Here is a 22,148-nt window from a genome sequence, read left to right as displayed (position 1 = left end):
CACAAGTCATCAGAAAAATTAAGTGGCTAAATGTAGGTTTCATCACTATGATGTAGCGATCTCCAAACTTTTGGCATCAGAGACCAGTTTTCCACGGATGGAGGGTGGCGAGAATGATCAGGGATTAGATTCTCATAAGAGACTTGCACAACCTAGAGGGGGCGGAGCTCCCTTTGCTAATCTGTTGCTCAGGCTGGTTCCTAACAGGCCACAGATTAGCACCGGTCTGCGGCCCAGGGTTGAGGACCCCTGTGTACTATATCCTGATAGAAACGTACAATAGCTAACTATGAAGTTATCATCTACTATGAGTGGGTCATTTCACATTAGTGTTTCTCAACCTCCAGAAGACGTGTAGCATGTCTGCAAAGAGTTTCTGTTTGTCCCAGCTAGTGGCAAGTAGAACCGGGAGTTCATCTAATGAACAGAAGCCAGTCCGTCCGCTAAACATCCTATAATGCACAGGACAGCCTTGACAATGAAGAAATATCTGACCCAGATATCAGTAGTGCTGAGGTTGGGAAACTCTGGTTTATGCCTATTGACACTCATACTCACAAGCCAGCAGAGGGTATTATTCTTCATGAAGAAATGGAGATCAAGTTTAAGTAACTTTTCCAAGACCAGGAAGCTAATAGAGAATAGAGCTGAAATGCAAATCCATGTTGGTCTCACTCCATATGGCCTTCAAATTGTATTCTTTTTTTTCTTTTTCTTTTTTTTTTTTTTTTTTTTTTTTTTTGAGTTGGAGTCTCACTCTGTCTCCCAGACTGGAGTGCAGTGGCCACTTCCAGCCACCACAGCCTCGACCTGCTGGGTTCCAGCGATCTTTCCACCTCAGCCTTCCAAGCAGCCGGAACTACAGGCATGTGCTACCATGCCCGGCTGATTTTTTTATTTATTATAGAGATGAGGTCTCACTGCCCAGGCAGGTCTCGAACCCGCGGCTCAGGCAATCCACTCATCTCAGCCTCCCAAAGGCGCGGGATTACAGGCTGAGCCACCGAACCTGGCTTCAAATTGTATTCTTAAAAGAGTTAAAATCAAGGCAACCCGTTTGGGTCCCCTCCCACTGTGGGAGTTTTCCTGTCCTCTCAATAAATCCTGCTTTCTCACAAAAAGAAAAAAAAAAGAATTCAAATCAACAGAGACTGCTATTGTGAATGTTTAAAGACATCACAAAATACACAGAAATTGAACTCTCTGGTCAAACAACTACTCCCTAACAGGGTAGCCCTGTAGATTAGACTCACCAGATTTGTTTCTTTTATCCGTCATCCCGTTACAGTTTTGTATGTATTGGCCTCCTAGGAAGGGACAGAGAGGAAAAGGTAATTTTCTGCCACTTTAAAATACCAATACACAGAATAAATGCTCACTAGCACACTAATGCCCCCCACTTACTGGTGGTCTAAAGTTTGAAAGATACTGTGATTTTAAGGACCCTCTGGGTACCCTACATGTCAATCCACTCTTCAGTGAGACTATGTTGGATAGTGAATATTTTGTACTTAAACTCTCACATCAAAAGGGCTCTCCAGATGGTCTATTTCTTGTTGGCTCAGCCCAAGCACACATGCATAAATCAGCAGCAAATTTGGTATTAGGACACAACATTTGGAATCAAAAGGATCCACTGACACCATTATGCTGTGCTTTCCGGCCATGCTTTGATCTCTTAAATCACAGCAAAGCTCACTTCAAAATGAAAACATGTCTAAATACGCCATTCTCATTGTATTTTTAAAATGAGATACTGAAACACTTTTCAATCAAAGCTGTATTTTATTGTTCTGTGTAGAAATGGCATGTGTTATTGTTAGTGTGAATAGCTTATGACTCTAACAAGAAATCTAAGTTCATCCCAATGTGATTCTTTTAAAATTAGAAATATGCTTCTTAATTGGTGGGGCCTCTGTTATCACTTCGAAATCTTCTTCAAATGCAGTTTATCTTATTTCATGCATTTTCTTATTAGTGTTTTAAGACATGAGTTTCCTTGGAAACTGGACTTGTAATGGACTTTAGCTACAAATTGGCTAAAAAATTGCCTTTATTCATTTATCATTTCATTGTAATTAAATCTCCTATATGATGTGGCCTGTTCGCATGTATGGTATCTTGTTTCCATGGGAACAGAGATTTTCTACAATCCATAGTTTGAAATGCCTTCACAGTATTTCTTGATTAACTCATGAGCCCAAAATTGCATTTTGTAAACTTACATGTGGTGGAACTTATAAAGAAAGACTGCAAAAAATTTATCTTGTTTTCTATTTCTTTGAAATTTGCTTTTGTTTTTATGATTCTTTTCCCTGATATGCTGGCCTCCTAGAGCAACATAATTTTGTGCTGCTAGAAAAACAAAATCCACTACTAAACTTAGCAAACCCTATCATTTTTGTGGTTGGATTGCCATCTACAGTTTTTAAGACCCAGTGGCGGAGAGGAAAGAAGATCAACAATGACAGTCTATAAAATGGAGAAAGCAAAAAGGATTTGAGTAAAAACTTGTGTTTCTTTTCTTTGCTAACATTTTTAATGACCTATTGATATTGCTAATCCACTAACAAAAGGAATATCACACCTTCATTTTTTTTGCTATTTACACAGGCCTTTATTTATTTCAAGAATTGCAGAACAATTCAGAAGGGCTGCAGTTACTGATCTTATACATAACACTGGAGTAAAATTGTGAATCTATAAATTCCATTGTTATATTAATGGCATTATAAAATTAACAAAGCTCTTGTTCTGACTGTAGAATAATCATCGATAACAATGAACCATACTTAGAGCCACTCGGTCTTTCGATCAGTATTTATGAGTCACTCACCACAGGCTGAAGCAGTTTTAATCTAGGTTCCCAACAGTCTTAAATTCTAATAGCATCCAATTTGAAAAACTCATGGTTTTAAAAATTCTCTTAGCCTGGAGTGCTGTAAGAGCTAAGCCAAAGTAATATCTACATGGAAAAGTTATTTCCGAAATCACAGACTGAAGTAATTCAAGACTAATCATATGAAGAATGGTGGCATGAACCTGTCTTGGATTGAGCTGTCCCACTAAATCCCATTCTATGAGCACTTTATTAGAACCTCAAGCCATGGAAGGATCATGTGCCTCATCTTGTATGCTTTCCCTTATTTCCTGAAAATATGGGTATAACTAATATGCACTTTGGAGTCATTAATAAAATTGGAAATCCCTTAGGGTTCTAACCGTAGAGCCAGTTTGTAAGGAATCATACTATTAAAGGAAGACATATTCTCTGGGAAAAAACTCTTTATATCTTTAAATCTCAGTTTCATAACAACAAAAAAGGGATAACAGGCTTATACTACTTACTTTCCAAGGCTGTTGTACTAAATAATGAGATAAAATAGGGAGATGGATTTTATAAGCTATAAAAGCATGATATAAACGTTTAGTATTAATACTGTCAAGGTTATCGGAAACTGGGTTTGAATCTGCCTGAGATTTAATGTGGGGATCTGGGAGTCTGCACTGAGTACTGAGGGAAGCCAGACTTTGGCAGTAAATAAGCCTTGGCTCTGGTCTCTGTAAACCTGCCACTCTGCCGTCAGGTACCTCATTATTTGATAGAACCCCAAAGCGATGCTTGAATCACCTATACAGAGTCCACTGATGCAATACAATTGTCCCTCAGTCCGTGGGGGATTCGTTTCAGGTCTCCTAGAGATACCAAAATCCAAGGATACCAAATCCTCGGATACTCAAGGGCTTTATAAAAAATATTTGCATCTAACTACAAATATTCTCTCATATACTTTAAATCATCTCTAAATTATTTCTATTCCTAATACAATGCCTGCACATCATTTCATTTGCATTGATTCAACATAGTATTTGGTGTATGGCAAGTTCAAGTCTTGCTTTTTGTCTTCCTTTTCTTCATCCTCTCCATTCTCTGCATGAATGGACCTTAAAATGCAATGCTGCTGGCTGTAAACATATCTTCTCATACATATAAGCACTTTTAGAAGTTATTTTCAACAGAGAAAAATCTTCTACCTCTGTTAATAATCAAATAAAAGACAACAAGACATATTTAGCTGTAAAGACACACCCAGCAGGAGCTAATGAGTAACAAAGCTCACAGTGCTCAGTGGCCATCTTCTATCCTACACTTCAGAGGAAGAAATCTGAAAGAGGATCTTAAAAGAGAATGAAAATCTGCACTGATAAAAATGGAGGGGAAAAATTGAAAATAAAGATTTTTAAAAGTTCACTCTCATTTAAAAAATAATTATCTCTGTTATTCTTCTGCCAAGATGGAGATGAGCTTACAGACTGAGAGAGGAGATGAGGGATACTTACAAAGGGTGACAAATGTTCTATATTTGAATCAGGATGGGAGTGATTTTGTAAAAATTCATCCAACTGAACTTCTCAGATTATACCTTCCTAGATTATGTCTCAATTTTTCAAAAAGAGAAAACAATATTTTCTTGTCATAAACATAGAACGTAGAACTGATCATGTTGAATCCATAGTTCATCTCAATGATTTGTTTGAAGAAACACTGAAAGCTGTGTATGTCCAAGGGGAAAAAAATGTGCTAGAAATCTGCAACATAACCTTTGAGTTCCTACAACACTATTGAGGTTACAACTTAACGTATTTGATCAAACTCATAACAGAAGTTTCATTATTAAACTGATGTGTCTACCCTTTGCTATAATAACTATTTGAGACATTTGACTTTCTTTCTTCTCCAGATATATATATGTCTATGACTGTCTGTGAATATGACTGACAGCAGAAAGTAATCACAGAACACAAAAGTCCTAGACTTTGCAGCAATGGCAATGCAGATTAGAGTAGGAGAAATTAATCTGAATGTAGAGGTTCACACCGATTTATGAAAGTGGGAAGATAATAAAGCCAGAAAAAAAAAAAGATGGAGCGAGGTGGGGAGTTTACTAAAAAAGAAGCATGTCTCAGAAAAATCCACTAAATTGAACCCTGTCTCACGTAATTCCAACATGGGTTAAAGGAAGCTCGTGGTCTTTTCCTAAGCAAGACTTGACCCCCAAAGATTTTTGCATTGGCATAAACTGGGCTAATAATGTTAGAGGAATTTTGATGTCAATAGCCCACATCTTAAGCCTTAAAAATAAAAAAAGCCAACACTGTGTGCAAATGTAAGCTACTAGAGAGAATATGTGTAAAGTCAAGCGGATTCCCAGAAAATGTCAGCACTTTGTAGGATGAGCTCTGGCAACCATCTCAGTGTTGACAATATGCTAGAGAAGCTCAGAACATAAATCAATCTACATTTGTTCTCACAGGGACTGGGAACTGGAATTACTGTTTCTGAAACTTGAGCCAATATTGTTGTGGCAATATAAATGATGGAAACTTTGTCACTGTAGTTTGCTTCACCCATTGCATGAACCTCCTGGCAAACAGCACCCTGGAATTTCATTAATTAGTGCTAACTATGATTGGCACTGCCAGAGAGGACAATAAAACAACGGCAGTGTTTTTATGAACATATGGGTGGCAGAGGCTCTAGCCGGGTATTACAAGATTGGTTTCCAACTTATTAAAGCTTATTTCTGTTGCGTCTAATTTACCTAATTTTGCCTTTTTAAGCCCATTTGTTATCATTTTAAAACTTTTTGTGGATAGAATATTGAAGTATAAACTGCTTATACTACAATATTAGTGGAAGTTATTATAATCTTTGTCTTAGTATAAAACGTAAGATTTTAGATTGGGATGGACCCTTTGAAATTATCTAATTCAGTGTCTTTATTGTAGAGATGAAGAAGCTGAGTTCCAGGAAAGTCAAGCGACTTTCCCAATATCACAAAGTCAGTAGTAAATTAAGACTAACACTCAAACATTCTAAATCCAGGGTTCATTCTTCTTTATCACATTATCTCTTTTTTTTTTGAGTTGGAGTCTCACTCTGACGCCCAGACTGGAGTGCAGTGGCCGCTCCCAGCCACTGCAGCCTCTACCTGCTGGGCTCCGGCGATCCTTCTGCCTCAGCCTTCCAAGTAGCTGGAACTACAGGCACGTGCTACCACGCCCGGCTAATTTTTTGATTTATTGTAGAGATGAGGTCTCGCCAAGTTGCCCAGGCGGGTCTTGAACCTGTGGGATCAGGCAATCCAATCACATTATCTCTTAATTGATCATTGTTTTCACTTGATTGGCATTGATTTGCATATAACAGTTTCTGGTTGAAATTTAGTTGCTTCCTATATGCCTTTTTACAGTTTTTTCATTGTAGAGACAGAGAACTCACCAGGCTGGACTCAAACTCCTGGGCTCAAGCGATCCTCCTGCCTCAGTTTCCCAACTGGCTGGGACCACAGGCATTTGCCACCATGCCCAGCTCTTATACGCCCTTTAACTAAACACATTAGTGTATTTCATACAATGTTCTTCCAAATAAGTTAATATGGGTTCCCTCATAGATTCAAGGAAAGCATCCATTACACTCACTCCAATCTACCATGTTTGTCACATTCATTATGACAATTTGGAATTTTTTTATTCCATTCATCTTTCAAATTGCAGAAATCATTACAGAGAAAAGCTGTATTTTTCTCTCTTCATGTCAATAAGCAAAATATATTTCAGTAAAGCTTTCAGGACAGTGCTGATAGAAGTATCCTCCCAGATATTTATGTATTCTATTTGAAAAAAGTAAAGATGTAACTATAAACTCGCAAACTTATAGAATCACGAGTTTGGAAAAAGTCAGATGGGTGCCTAAATCATACCAGCTCTTTATATATTTAGTTAAAAAGAAAAATATACATTAAAATTAGAATCATCAGGGCCTATTTCCCTAGCAATTTCTCCTTTTTCTTGCCTTCCAGTATTTCTTTAATAGCTACCACATCAGCTGCTTCTATTCCTTTTTTTTTTTTTTTTTTTGCTTTTAATTTTTTTATTTTTAAAAATGTGATTTACAAGAGCTGGAAATGACAATACAGGAACTCATATGGAAACATAAACAACCACAAATCATCAAAACAATCCTCAGCAAACAAAAAAACAAAACAAAAAAAACAGAGCAGGAGGCATCACACTCCCAGACTTTAAACTTTATTATAAAACTACAATAATCAAAACAGCCTGGTACTGGTACAAGAACAGGAATATAGACCAATGGAACAGGATGAAGAATCCAGAAGCAAAACCTCAGTTTCTCAACTAACTAATCTTAGCCAAAGCCTCCAACAACAACCACTGAGAGAGGAGAGCCTATTCGGTAAATGGTGCTGGGAAAACTGACTGACCATGTGCAGAAGATTAAAACAAGACCCCTACCTATCACCATACACAAAAATCAACTCTAAATAGATCAAAGACCTAAACATAAAACTCAAATTATAAGAACCTTAGAAAATGCAGGAGACACCCTTATGGAAATTGGAACTGGCAACCAATTCCTGATCAAAACCCCAGATGTCCATGCCATAAGAGATAAGATAGACAAGCGGGAACTCATCAAACTGACAAGCTTCTGCAAAGCCAAAGAAACCATCAAGAGAGTGAGGACACAGCCCACAGACTGGGAAAAAATATTTGCCAACTGTATACACCTGACAAAGGCCTAACATCTAGGATCTACAAGGTATCCTTTTTATTAATAAACAAAAACACTTTGCTTGTTTAAGCCTCTGATGTTACAGCAGCAGATAATATCTTCTGATGACCAATCCTCTATCCCTTTGGGCATACAAACATATGTGGGCTTGGTATTGTATTGGCACAGAGAGAAAACCATTGGAAGGTAATCTCAGTTAATAATTTAATTTTGAAGTTTACCTCAAAAATGAAAAGTCCTTTTTTTGAGTCATGTCTCTCTAACATATTTCCAGAGTCCCATTGTAGCCAGTAGAATCTCCCAAGTTGATCTCTATCTTAATTGCAATCAGCAACTTAAGGGCCTGCACTAGTATTTATTTATATGGTAACACCACATAAATGGTAAAATAATCAATGTGGTAGGCATTCAGAGCAATATAGCACATCCAGGCAGGTTACCAGAACTAGCATTCTGTTCAAGTGGCCATCAGAAAGTTACAAATTCAGGGCCCGTTGTTTTTATCTCATCTTTAAGTTGCTTTTAATGAACAATGCTCTATCGTTATAACTTCTGACCACATTAAGGGACATTCTGGGAGCAGTCCTACAATATGGTCACTGTTGGCATGGCCTTAAAGTAATTGTCTGCTGTCTCACCCAGTATCCTTTTATGAAGCCGGGCTCGGTGGCTCAGCCTGTAATCCCGCACCTTGGAAGGCTAAGGTGAATGAATTACCTGAGCCCGCGGGTTCGAGACCCACCTGGGCAACTTGGTGAGGCCTCATCTCTACAATAAATCAAAAAATTAGCCTGGTATGGTAGCGTGCATCTGTAGTTCCAGCTACTTGGAAGGCTGAGGTGGAAGGATCGCCAGAGCCCCAGCAGGTCGAGGCTGCGGTGGCCGGGAGCGTGCCACCGCACTCCAGTCTGGGCGACAGCGTGAGACTCCAACTCAAAAAAAAAAAAAAAAAGGAAACCTGATGAGGGAAATTTCTCTAGGTCTTAGTACAGAAAAGTCTGCTGCCCAAAAGCAGCAGTTTTGTTTTGATTTTGTTTGTTTGCTTGTTTTCGTGGGCCCCATGAAACTATGGAAGGGTGTATAGTTAAGAGAAGGCTGTTTGTTTATTTGTTTAAGGCAGGATGGATGTGTTCAAGGTCACATGCTGACAGAGAGAAACTTAGATATAGGAGAAAGAAATAGAGAATAAACAAACAATATGTGTTGGGAGGAAAAAAGTGTTGTACCCTGAAGATGATCATCTTCCTTCCTGCTCCAACCCGGCGTCCCACCACTTGGCGTTTAGTACTGTATGGAGCTTGGACTTTGGAGCCAGACAATGTGAGCCAGACCAGCGCGATCCCTTTTTAGGGGCATGACCTTGGGCAAGTTCATTAGCATTAGTTCATTCTCATCTGCAAAATGGGGAACATAGTAACTTATTTTATAGGATTGTTGTAAGTCTCTAATAAGCCAGTATGTATGGTATTTGGAATAACACCTAGAACATAGCTAACTTTCAATAGTTTATCACATCATCATTATGATCTCTACTCCAGCTTCATCTACTCAAGGGGTGGGACAAAGAATTAAATATAATTCAGTAAAATAATTAAACACCTATTGGTACCAAGTACTGTAGTTGGTGAAAGACAGATAAATAAAATGCAATACCTGCTCTCATGATACTCTTTGTTTAGTAGAGAAATAATTGCACTGCTTGTGTTAGCTTAACATCAAAAACAATAATACATGTATCTGGGTACTCAGGTAGTGCAGGAAAAGCAGCAGAAACTGGGATGAGAAATCTATGGAAAATGCCTTACAATCTGTGGAAACCTTAGAATCCTTCCCTAGAAACTGAGAAAGCCAGACCTGAAGGCAGCTTCCTCCCATCCCAACCTGGCCACAGAAAATAACCATCTCTACTTGCCCCTCAGGAACTGTGGTATGTGATATCAAAGAGAAAAATGGGAGCGGGGAAAGGAGGACGGGAAGTGGGAAGGGAGAGCGGGAGGGAGGGAGGGAGAAGCTCAATGACCCATTAGACATTAGGTTTGTCTAATTTGCATACATGAAAAATATACAGTCAGATGAGTGCTGGTAGCTGAGCCAGCATGTGCACTAACCATATCTAGAGACAGCACACTAGAGTTCACCAACAACAAGAACCCTGCACGTTCATGGATCTCTCCACTCTCCAAATGCTTAGAGGTCAAGCCTGTGAACAGAGGCTCTAGATATCAAGAACCTCTGACAAGAACCTCTTATGAGATCTCCTCCACTGTAATGACCAAAGTGGTCATATTTAGCCACAAGACAACTGACAAACCACTGCAAACACCCACAAGAAATATGTAAAAGTCTGGTGTGTGCATGAAGCGCAAGGTTTGGTTTAGCCAGATTTGATTGTTGGTATAGTAAAAATCTGTTGTTATGTGAAATAGCTCTATAATAAATACAAGTAATTTGTAAAGGCCTCATCTAGTCTGTTTTTACTTAGTAAGTCAAAGTACTGGAGTGGAGACCATGCAGACCACAGTAGGACTTAGGGCCCTCTTCTATCTGCCTGGTATTGAAAGAAATTACGCTCCTGGAAAGATTTCTTTCCTCTCTTTCCAACACCAGTTATCCCCTTGCCTCTCCAGTGTGCTCCCCTTCATCCAACCTTGAACTACCTAACTGTTACTCAGCCAAGTCCATCCGGTTCCTCTACTCCAAGGACAAAGGAGTAGAGCTATCTTTGTTGTGTGTAGATGTATACAACAAAGGAGAACCACATTAAATTTTATATCATAACTGTTTTTATTAGTTATGCTGTTGAAAGGCCTAACATTGATAGAGGAATAATTAAGGTCTTTGGCACTTTTTTGTTTTTATGTTGTCACTGATTTATCATTTTTAAGAACTTACAAGCAGAGAGGGACAAAAAATTATAAATAATATTTCATTTGATTGTAAAAATATGTTTATATTTCTTTTGTTCTCTCATATCACTGTAATGTTCACATATGTGCCCTCTCGAAAGATGAGATGAGCTAAAGATTTTCAGCTCTCCCAGATAAAATAAGCATCCAGATTAAAGATTGCAATGAAGGAGGAATTGTAAACTGTTCCCTGAAGTTCTCAAGCATTGAATCAATGAGTTAGAGCATAATCTTAATGAAATATTAAATCCTTCCAGTAATGAACTTCAGTATTATCCCAGATTTTCTTATAGTTGGGACATTTGGTCAAGAAGTCTAGCTGAGCCAAAATACCCTCCAAAGAGAAGTTCATGGGATTCTCACTCACAGTTTCATCACTTAGGGAAATGCTATTAAAGTGTGTGCACTCACATATGTTTATCACAGCATTGTTCACAGTAACAAGAACATGGAACCAACTGTGCTGCCAATCAAAAGAGGACTGGATTTTTAAAATATAGTACATATGCACGATGGAATATTATGCAGCCATAAAGAAAAACAAAATCATGAACTTCACAGCAACCTGGATGGGCTTAGAGTCTATAATACTGAGTGATCTTTCACAGAAACAAAGAACTGAATATTACATGTTCTCTCTCAAAAGTGGATCTTGAACAATTATCATAATATTATAAGAAAAGGATTGGCAGTAGCAGAAAACTGCCAGGAGGGGGGCAGGGAAGTGGGATTGGCAGTAGTGGGAATCTCCCTGGAGAAGGGGGTGCACACCTCATCAGCAAGGGTACCTGTATAATGATCATTTGCATACCAAACCCTGAATTGTACCCCACATTTTTAAAATAAAAAATTAAAAGTTTTTTTTAAAGTATGTGAACCTTCAGGCAGATTATTCTTTATTCTTCCACTTATAGCAATACAAAATTCTAATTTCTCCTGAAATCACACCCTTCTATTTTTTCTGTCAATTTTAAATCCACTGTTTCCTTCCACTAATACCTTTCTCTGTTCTATTGGTTTACTGGTTTTACTTATACCCATTATACCCAAACAAAACAGCCAGATTAAGAATGTTTGATTACCCAAAGAATTGTTAAATTATGCGTTGAGCTCACTCATGTAGAAAAGAAAACTCTCTTTCTGCTTTTTCTGCTTCACTGCCAAACTGAAGTCTATGACATTAGATACTACTTACTTTCCCAATTCATTATCATGACTGGTCTCCTTTCCCAACACTTCCTCACATTCTTCAAGAATCACAGTTCTTCTCTACTCAATTGCTTGTGTCATCTTTAGTGATTTCTACACATATTTTGATGAACCACTCAACAGTCTGGTCCCCTTATTTCATGACATTCTCCATTTCAAACCCTTACTCTCGTTCCAGAATCCATTCTCATTGATTTTATACTCAATTCTTTTACTACTATAAATCTTTAGAAACTACGTTCTTTGATTCCATCAGGATATCTATTGACCTCATACCTCTTTTTTTTCAAGTTGACCAGCCTTTTCTCTTCACTTCATTCCTTACCCTTCTTGGATCCAAGGGCAACCATTTTAAATAAATACTCAGAGTCATCTCAATCCCTCCACCTTTTTCTCCTGAAACCTCATGCCAATCTACAATCATTCATTCATTTCCCCTGCCCCTGGTTAGCCAAAGTCGCTTACGGTTTGTAGTGTGTGCTCTATCCAAGGTTGTTTGGGAAAGGGGGATAGGGACGCACTGCTCGTCAAGGTCTAAGTGCTGCCTTCAACTGGAGAGAGAGGCTCATTTGTGTAATACACACAAAGGTAATTTGTGCTCCCCCAACTAAAATTTTCTATTTGACAGACAGAAGCAGTATGATCTAGCCATAGCCCAGTAGGTCAGCACAGTGGGAAACACACACACACACACACACACACACACACACACACACACACACACATTTTTATCCAATATGATTTCTTTGTAATGTCTGACTTACTGAGGACTCCCTCTTCTTGAAACGCTTTTCTATATTACTCTCCAAAACGCTTCTTTACTTTCGCTTCCTTATCTCTCTAGCCTCTTTTAAATCTCCTTCCCTCGCTCCTCTTCCTTAGCCTGTACAGTAAATATTGGGTGTTTTGTGGGGTGTCTCCCTGATGCACTTCTGTTTCCTCCTGTCCTTCTCTCTGGATGGTTTTATTGCCTCATGCTAGCTCAGTTATTATGCAAGTGACTTCCCAATCTATTTCTCCACCTCTGATATCCCCTGGGTTCCAAATCCACCTTCCATTACCTATTGGACATTTTCACCCAACAATTCTATCAGCGTCAAAAATTCATCGTGTCCAAAACTGAATTAAACATTTCCCTAAATCCCTGTTTCCTTCTACCTATATTCCCTGTCTTTATTAATGGCATGCCCACCCACTTAATTGCCCATGATAGAAACTTTAAGGTCATTTTAGATCCATCTATTTCACTCACTGTCTACATCTAGTCAATCACCAAGTCCTGTTGATAATCCCAATGAAGTCTTGTTCAAGTCCATCCCCTCTTACTACTTTCCTATTACTACTTAATCCATTGACCTTTCTCCAGATTCGCCGTCTCAGATGTAGCCTTTGCTCTGCAGAGACTGATAACCACACTGCTTTGATGAAAATCCTTTGAGTATTCTAATGAAATCCAAAACCAACAACGTGACTTACTTGCAAGCATCTTTTACAACCTCAACGTGCCTTCCAACTACATCACTACCCTTTCTTCTACTCATGTGCTCTATTCTAGACACCCTGATCTACTTAATTTTCCCTTAACACACCATGGACTTACAAAATATATTGTTCCTACTTACTCTGTCCCTCTCCAAAAACATCTATCACTTATTTTCTCTCTGGCAAGCATAATCATACTCATTCTTAATTGTCCAGCTCTAATGCTCTAATGCTTCCTTCTCTGTAGAGTTTTACCTATTGTCCCTTCCTTCAGATAAAATTAACTGTCTGATCTCCTTTTCTCCTCTAGCGCTCCAGGCTTTTTTCAGTACTTATTGTCTTCGTTATAAATTGCATGCTTCATAAAACGTGAGACTATGAATTATTTAAGGAGTCAGAAGACAAGAATCCATTTTACCTGGAGGAGGAAATCAGCCATTTCTGCCTAAATTCTATGGTTTTCAGAATGCTCATGAATTTTCTTTTCTTATGTGTATTTTGGTGTTTGTTTAATTATGAGGGGTGGGGTTGTTTGGGAAAAAAACAAAAAACTTTTTTTTAATGTAAGCATACTTTCTTTAAGATGTATCATAAACTTCTTTTCTTTCAGTAATGGAAATGTTGGACAAAGAGAAACATTTTTAAGCAAACATTGAGAATATCGTATTAGAACATGTTTCTTTCTCCATTGATTTGTGTTACATGGTTTTATGTATGCAGCTATTAACATAAAATAAAATGTGAGCACGCTTTCTTTTTCTTTTTCTTTTTATATATACAGAAGGTACCTGTGCGGGTTTGTTACATGAATATGTTACTTAGTGGTGAGATCTGGGCTTTTAGTGTATCTACCTCCCAAACAGTGAACATTGTACCAATAGGTACAAAAATTACCAATAGGTAATTTTTCATTCTTCATTCCCACTCCCACATTTCCCTCTTTTAGGGTTCCCAGTGTCTATTACTCTCTTTTGTGTCCTTCTACTGTAATTGTTAACTTAGGCTTTTAACTTCTGTTTTTAGGAATGTTGAACACATTTGACCAGATCTCTAAGTAGTCAACAGAAATCATGGGTAAAACATAATTCATGTGATGTGAGAAGGTTCAGTGTAGATCCTTACAATGCCAGTATCAGTTACCTGAGATGAAAACAAGAACCATCATCTCAGCAGGTAGGAAATGAACTCACTTTCAACCTCAGTGTTTTCAATTCTAATGGGCCTTTTCTCCCACTTGGATCAACCTCTTCTGACTTTTCAGATATTACTATTCGTGATGGTTAATCTCATATGTCAACTTGACTGGACTAAAGAAAACTGGTAAAACATTATTTCTGGGTGTGTTCACTAGGGTGTTTTTAGAAAATGTTAGCATTTACGTCAGTAGACCTAGTAAAGAAGACCACCTTCACCAGTAGGGGTGGGTATTTTCCAGTTCATTGAAGAGAGAAAGGGCTCTCTTCTTGAGCTGGGGCATCCATCTTCTTCTGCTCTCAGAGTTCCTGGCACTAGAACACTAGAGTTCCTGCTTCTCAGATATGTAGACACAGAAACTACAGCAGTGGGCTTCCAGGTTCTCAGGCGTTCTGGCTTGGATTGAAAGTTATACCATTTCCTAGTTCTCCAACAAGCAAATGGCATACTGTGGGATTTCTTGGCCTCCATAATCACATGCACCAATTCCCATAATAAATCTGCTCTTATATATCTATCTATATATATTCTACTGGCTTTGTTTCTCTAGAGAACCCTAATATGCCCACATTGTACTCCTTTCGTCATGCATTGATAGATACATCACATCTTTAATGTACAATGCATCTCAGCCCCAAAGAGTCTCAACAAATTCAAATTTGCTGTCTCTTAAGTACAGAGGACACCCATATATACCTTCATATATAAGAAAACCCACTTTGTTTTCTTCCATCCTCACAATGTAATATTGTGACTATCATTTTATCTTCTACATTCCATACCCACGATTGCGCCTCCACACCTGCACTCTTTGTATCATGTGCATTAGTAACGGAAAAAAATTGCTATAACACAGGTATAACACAGGAAAGATCTTAGTCTTGAGTGTAACATATCAGTCATCTGATAGGAGAGACCATCTTGCTGGCTCTGTGAATGTCAGAGCTTTTTTTCTTTTTTTCCCAGCTAAAACTTTCTGTATATAAATTGATCACATGACTCTAGGAACATGTCATGTTTCCTGGCTTCTGAGTAAAAACTTTTATTCCCTCCATGTTGGATTCTCCTAGAAAACACAAGAAATCAGAGGTCACCTAGGGGTATGTTCAGTAAGCTAAAAAAGCTACAAGGATTTATATTGATCAGATAATTACACTCTTTTCTCCAACGGGAATTTTCACCACAAATAGCTACATGTCATAACTTTCTTATCATTTTTCAAACAACATTTCTAAGGTCCTTCTTTTTATTTCCGGTGAGCTTCTGAGTTGAGAGTGTTATCTGAACTATACTGATTCCCAGCCTTCTACAAAAAGCAGAATTTGACTCCAACTTCCGCCAGTGAGCAAGAGCTATGGAATGCTGTGCAACTTCTCTCCTCTGCTGCCAAATAAACTGCCAGCTTTGTCATGCAATGGCGTTCCCCAGATTTATGCAAATGAGGGGGTTCTAATTTTCACAATGTTAATTCAATCTTTTCAGAAATCATATCTCTGAGATCATAATTTTATGTTATGACTACACTGCATACAGATGAGAACTATGTTTTGCTTCTTGCCATTCCTGCAAATATTCGGCATTTCTTCAACAAATAGAAACATTACCAAATTATGCTGCAGCTACCCAGTTTAGCTATACAAGCTGCTTGGTTCACTCAAAAAAGAATACATGGAAATTATGCTTTAATCTTATTCCTTGGTCCTTAGGTGGTTGATTTCAGGAAGAATAACTCAACGTGCTAGATTTTGCAACTGCCCTTGTTCTTTGTCAGATAGAAAACACTACTTTGTGCCTATATTTCATTAAACTTTTGCATAACCAGAAGGTAGCTTTTATATTAACAAGATTCTGTTATACGGAAAATTACAGTTGTCACTCTACCATCAGCCTCACGCTGATTCTTCTTCCTCTTCCTGATGTTCTTAGACCATAATAAGCCAGAAACTAAAGGATATACTTCAGAACCTAGATGCAGTGTACCATTATAGCAATGAGGAGGATTGCTACGGCTGCAATTTCAGCAATTGTATTGGCTTTCGCTTGGAGAAAACAATTTGTTTTGTTTTGTTTTTCAAAGGCCTACCAAGGCCCTGCTGATGAACCAGCTGGATATTCTTCCCTGAATTAACAAACTTCATGAAAACTATTTGAATCTCTACATCCACTGTTACTCACACTTAACGTGTAATACCAGTATGTGCAGTGTTTCATGCATGCTGCCTTTTGCATTCTGACAACCTTCCTGCCAGGTGTATATTTTCATAATCCCCATTTTATGGATGAGAAAACTGAAGCTAAAAGAAATGAAGTAATTGGTCTGATTATGTACCTAGAAAGTGGTGAACCTCCAATTATTTGCACCATCTTGCCAAAGAACCTTCATAAGAGTGGATTTCTATGGAATGCTCCTATTTTTAGATTACACTAATAAGGGACTAATCTATTAGTTCAATTTACTATACTGATCCTCCATAGAGGTGGGTGCATAATCACCACCGAGGTAGACCTGCAGTAAACGAAAAACACTTCCTAAAAGGGTAGGGGTCTCTGTGCCAGCTCCTGGGTCTATGCTTTGTAAAAAAAGGGAACATACTTGGTGAGGTGTCTGTCAAGAATTTCAAGTTAAGCTCCTAGCACTTACATTTTTTGACTGAAAGCTGGAAGAGTGTGACAGCAGAAAATTTCATAAAAGAAGCTAACATATCCCATTCAGTCTCTTTTCAAAGGTGCCTAGAACCATTAAAAATTCTTCTAGGAGAGAAGGACCAAGTTCAGTATTTCTGCACAAAATATTTCTTCTTCCCTTTTTTTTCTCAGTAGCACTCATTCATACTATAGTGACACTTTGTCAAATTGCCCATTTGTTCAATTTTGCAGAAAGACATCTTTTCACTTAGCAAGTCTAATTTCTTATTTCTTGATTTTGGGTAAATGTTGAGGATGATAAGTTGCAGTTAAGTTCAATCTCACCACCTTAAATGCTCATGAAAGAACTACTCTGACAACTCTAATTTCTTACTTCTTGACTGTAGGTAAGAAATTGGAATAGGTCTGGAGTTCTTCAATTCCTGTATTATAAGGGGCTTCAATGTACTTGCTCTAAAAGCAATTCTGGGTGCCATTTATAGCCTTGAACTGTGATTACATAATGAAGTCAGGAAAGCCCTCTCTGTATATATTTGCACAAATACACACAGAATAGTAAGCTCACATACGTTAGCATCCACAGAATTTAAAGACAGAATTTTAAACTGGCTCCTGAAACAGCTAGAAAAAAAGTAAGAAGATTATTCTTCTGCTGCAGCCAGATCTTTGCATAAAATCCTATGAATGGTGACACAAACATTGTGAACACTCCTTGCTATCATTAACACCAAGACTGCAGTGATATTACAATGTACAACCATTTGCAAGTAAAACTGTAATTCAGTTAACTTCAACAGGAAATTATTGTCATTAAACCTTCCAATAAACTATGGTTAAGGCAAGTTCTACTTTAGCTTGATGGGGGACATAAGTAACACATGCCAGAAAACCAGTTGGAAGGGCCTCCAAGTATAAATTTGAAACTACTGAGCTGTGTTTGCTTGTAAAGAATATAAGTATACTTTCTGTCCATAGTATCACACATGTGGGTTCATCAAACTCTGTCAGCTCAATACAGATAGATTGTTGGAAGTCAATACAGATAGATGGACAAATACTTACAGATACACAATTAATATTTAAACCATCAAAATGTTGAGGTTAAAAGAACATCAAAGATCGTATGGTTCAGAGTTTCTGAAAGTAGTTTCATAACCACTAGTTATCTAGAGTGTTAAAATATATTATGCCTTTTATTCTCCCCAAAAGGTCATCTTTTGTTCAAAATTATAGGAAAAGCTGGGTGAAACATAATTAGATAATAATTATCTTTACGGAAGGACTTTCTGGAACAATTTCCAAGAGAGGAATATACTCTGTAACATTTATTTTTTTATAGAACTTGATGAAATACCAGTACAACCCAATCCCCAATTTATTTGTGTAAACCAAAACAAAATCTCATTAATGGAGAGTTTGTGTTAGAATCTGCGTGAACTAATTCCTAGGACTGCCCTTTTCTCTCAGCACCAGAAACGCTCTGTGTTATCTGGCGATGAAAGACAGTAGAGCATAGTGTTTACAACTGTGTGCCCCAGAATCTAGAGTGGAATCCCTCAGTTCTGCTGCTGATGAATTGTGGGGTTCAATAACCTCATCTATAAAATGGAGCTAATGAAAGAGTTGTTGTAGCAAGTTAGGCCATGTAATGTACTTATGACCTAGCATTATGGAAGTGTTAGCTATTTGTTACTATCACCATTTCTGTTGTTATTAAACATACTCACTTTGGCACAAGTAACAGGTTTAACAATAATTCCTAGAAACCTGTCCACACTGTGTGAAACATTTATTCGCCAGCTCCCTGCCTCTCTAGTAATCTGGAAAGCTTAAGAAATGTCTCTCAATTATAATTGCCTAAAAAACAGAATCTGAGGAAAGCTTAATAAAAATATTAAGTTATATACACAAGTTTACTATACACAAAAAACATAAAGCTAACCAGTGTTGCCTTAAAAGAAGATACTGTTTCAATTAGTAGTTAATGGTGTCATACCAGCAGTCTAATAATGGCAGGACATGATTCTATTGTCCAGCTATCATTTCACAGTTTTTTGATGTTATTAATTATTTACCTAGTCATTTAAAAGTTCATTCTTTGGCATGTATGGAAAAATGGAATTAAAGAAATTCATATGAATAAAAAAGTGCTGATATCATTACCGATGCATTTTAGCTGAGAAAAAATGTCCAGTAGTTCTGGACTCAGGTTTCCTCTCCCCCATGCTTCTACAGCCTCTTGCAATGATTGCCTTTTTTTCTTGCGTCTCTTGTAAGACCATAAACTCTGTGAGGATAAGGATTATGTCTCTGCTGTTCAGTTACCTTCCCGGTGTCTTATTCAGAACCTATCCCATAGTAAGCTCTCCATAATTATTCATGAAAGAAAGGAAATAAGGAGGGATAGGGGGGAAAAAGGAGGGAGGGGGAAAGGGAAGGAAGGAGAATGAAAGGAATGAGAAGGGTGAGAATAAGGGAGGGAGGGAGGCAAAGAGGGAAAGAGACACCTGCATACATGCCAGTAAGTGCAAAGTCAAGAAGAAAAAGCCTACAGCTAATACACTAAATAAGATCACAATAAGCCTCCTACTCCTAATTTGGCTTGAAGCGATGAAGTCAATGAGCACACACCATATTCAATAGATTTTCAGTTCTGACCCTTTGATAAATATACAAATGTATGCTTTGATCTTATTATAAAGTTCTCTGTTATAAATTTCTCCTGCCATGAGGCTCTTGTACCTTTACCCCCCACTTCATTACTTCCCATTATGTTAATTATCCACCTACCGATGGCAGCATATTTCCAGGCAGACAAGTTCTGAACTCCCAATGGCTGTGTTACAGAAAAGCTCTAATCTTGATACTTATAATCATCAGACATTGGCGGGATGTCATCCTGCAGCAGAGGGCGTATGCATGTTAAACTACTGCACTGCATCACTTTGCAGATTGAGTGAGACCTGTAATGAGTAACCTCAATCTATCTGAAAGAATTTTTACATTCTGAATTCATATCCATAAAATTTTCAGAAAAAAAAATAAGGAACAAAATGGAAAAGACGAAGATATTTAAATGAGAAAAAAAGATATTACTGTTTCAGTTGCAGGGAACATACTCATTTTCAAAATAGCACAAATAGTATGAGAACACAAAGCAAGAGAAATGGACCACATTATATGGAAAATAGTTAGAAAAAAGAAAACATCAATAAAACAGGTAGCATAACACAATAACAGCTTGAATTGGCCATGACCCACAATGGACCAGGAGTCAAGTACAAGACATAGCCAAAGATATGAAGGTCATTCTGATTATTGTAAAATCTCTTCTGTGAGTTCATAAGGACATTGAACTGGGGTTGAAATGGTATGAGCCTGCACGTACAGACTTGGCAACGTTGTTCAGGAATATCCCAGAGAGACTTGAAAGACCATGCAGAAAAACAAATAATGAACACTCTAGTAAGAGGTGGGGATCTCTTACAAAATGGGATCTCAAAGGGCAAACCTTGCGTATGTTTGTTTCATAAGGATGTAGACCTTGTATGTCCTGGTCACCATTGTATCCCCAGCATCTAAAACAGGCAATTGTTTTTTTCTGTGAAAGACCAGCAAATACTCATTTGAGGCTTTGAGAGCATGCTATTTCTATTGCAACTACTCAACTGTGCTTTTATAGACCAAAATAGTCACAGATAACATACAAACAAATGGGTGTGAGTGTGTTCCAATAAAAATGTATTGGCTGGCCATTTTGACCCTGGTATAATATATTACTTGGCATAGAGGTTCTTGATGAATACATGTTAAATAAAGGAAAGTTACTACTAATATTACCTAAAATCCCACCTCCTTCTCTAGTCATAACTTCCCTGGGCAGTGTACTAAATACAAAAAAAAAAAAAAGAAAGAGTCGAGTCTATCTATTGAAGAAGATAGATTCAATATGGGGAATGTAAACACAGAGCACTGATAACCATATCTCTTGCCCTAGGTTCTACAAAAAAAAATAATGGAGCCCATTGGTAGATAGACATAAAAAGAGAAAAGTAAAAATGAAATATTCTTTACCATATTTAGGGGTTGTTATTCTTGTGATGGAGACTGTTATTTGTCCCCAATATCCTCTGTCTCGTTCTTTCTCTTAGTATAGAAACCTCAAATTTTACTAGGGTATATTGTTTACCAGATAGACCATATTTTTCAGGCTCTCTTACAACTATTTGGTTAAATTTAGACAAAGCTATATAAATAGAAATGATATAGGCAATTTCTATGTCACATTCTTATAAAGAAACACTTTACCCTTCTCTATGTTTTTCCCATCCCAGGGACTGGAGCTTAAACCAAACAGAAAAATAGAACATGCAGAAAGTAGAACACATTTAGGTGTGGTAGAACAACTCAGATAGAAGAAATCTTGGACTTTAGATGACATAGATCGGCTGACCTCCTTTCACAAGGCTGTCTACTCACTCACGCTTTTACATAAGAGATGAAGCTTCTGTCTTATTTAAGTCATTCTACTAAAACAGCTAAACTGATATCTTAACTAATAAAATCAAAGCGGGAATTACTGAAATTTCTGCCTTCCAAACATTGGTTGTTTTTCAAATCAAATTCGGTCTGAGAATAATTTAAGGATCTTTTTTACTAGTTCATTTGGATTAATTTACTTTCATTTGGGTTTCAATCATTTTCAATGAAAGATTACTGAATAATGTGATAGATAATGCTAATATCAGTTGATCTTCCCATAAAGAGATTTTATTTCCCCTCCATTGGCAGTCTTACAAGGTTAGGTTTTTATTTTATCATTAAATGTGGCATTTTTTCACAAATACATTTAGCAAGCTAAGGGTAATTGTCCCAAACTTAATGAAAGACACCATCAAAGCCAATGATCTTTTGGGAATAGAAAAGGAAAAAGTGACTCTGGAAGACCCTTAAATGAGTACATTTCCTAAAGCAGTAATTTTCAAATCATTCATGGGCATTCTTTTGAGCGTCTCCAAGGAGCATCTTCAAATAAAATAAGGCCATGATGGATGTTTTTAATTTGTATGTGTTTCATGACCTGTAGGAAATACCTAATGGAGGTTCTAAGCTGT

Source organism: Carlito syrichta, unplaced genomic scaffold, assembly GCF_000164805.1.
Source record: "Carlito syrichta isolate Samal-C Ts95f unplaced genomic scaffold, Tarsius_syrichta-2.0.1 Scaffold315967, whole genome shotgun sequence".
Lineage (NCBI taxonomy): Eukaryota > Metazoa > Chordata > Mammalia > Primates > Tarsiidae > Carlito > Carlito syrichta.
The sequence above is the reverse complement of the archived record's forward strand: the minus strand, read 5'-3'. Positions refer to the sequence as shown.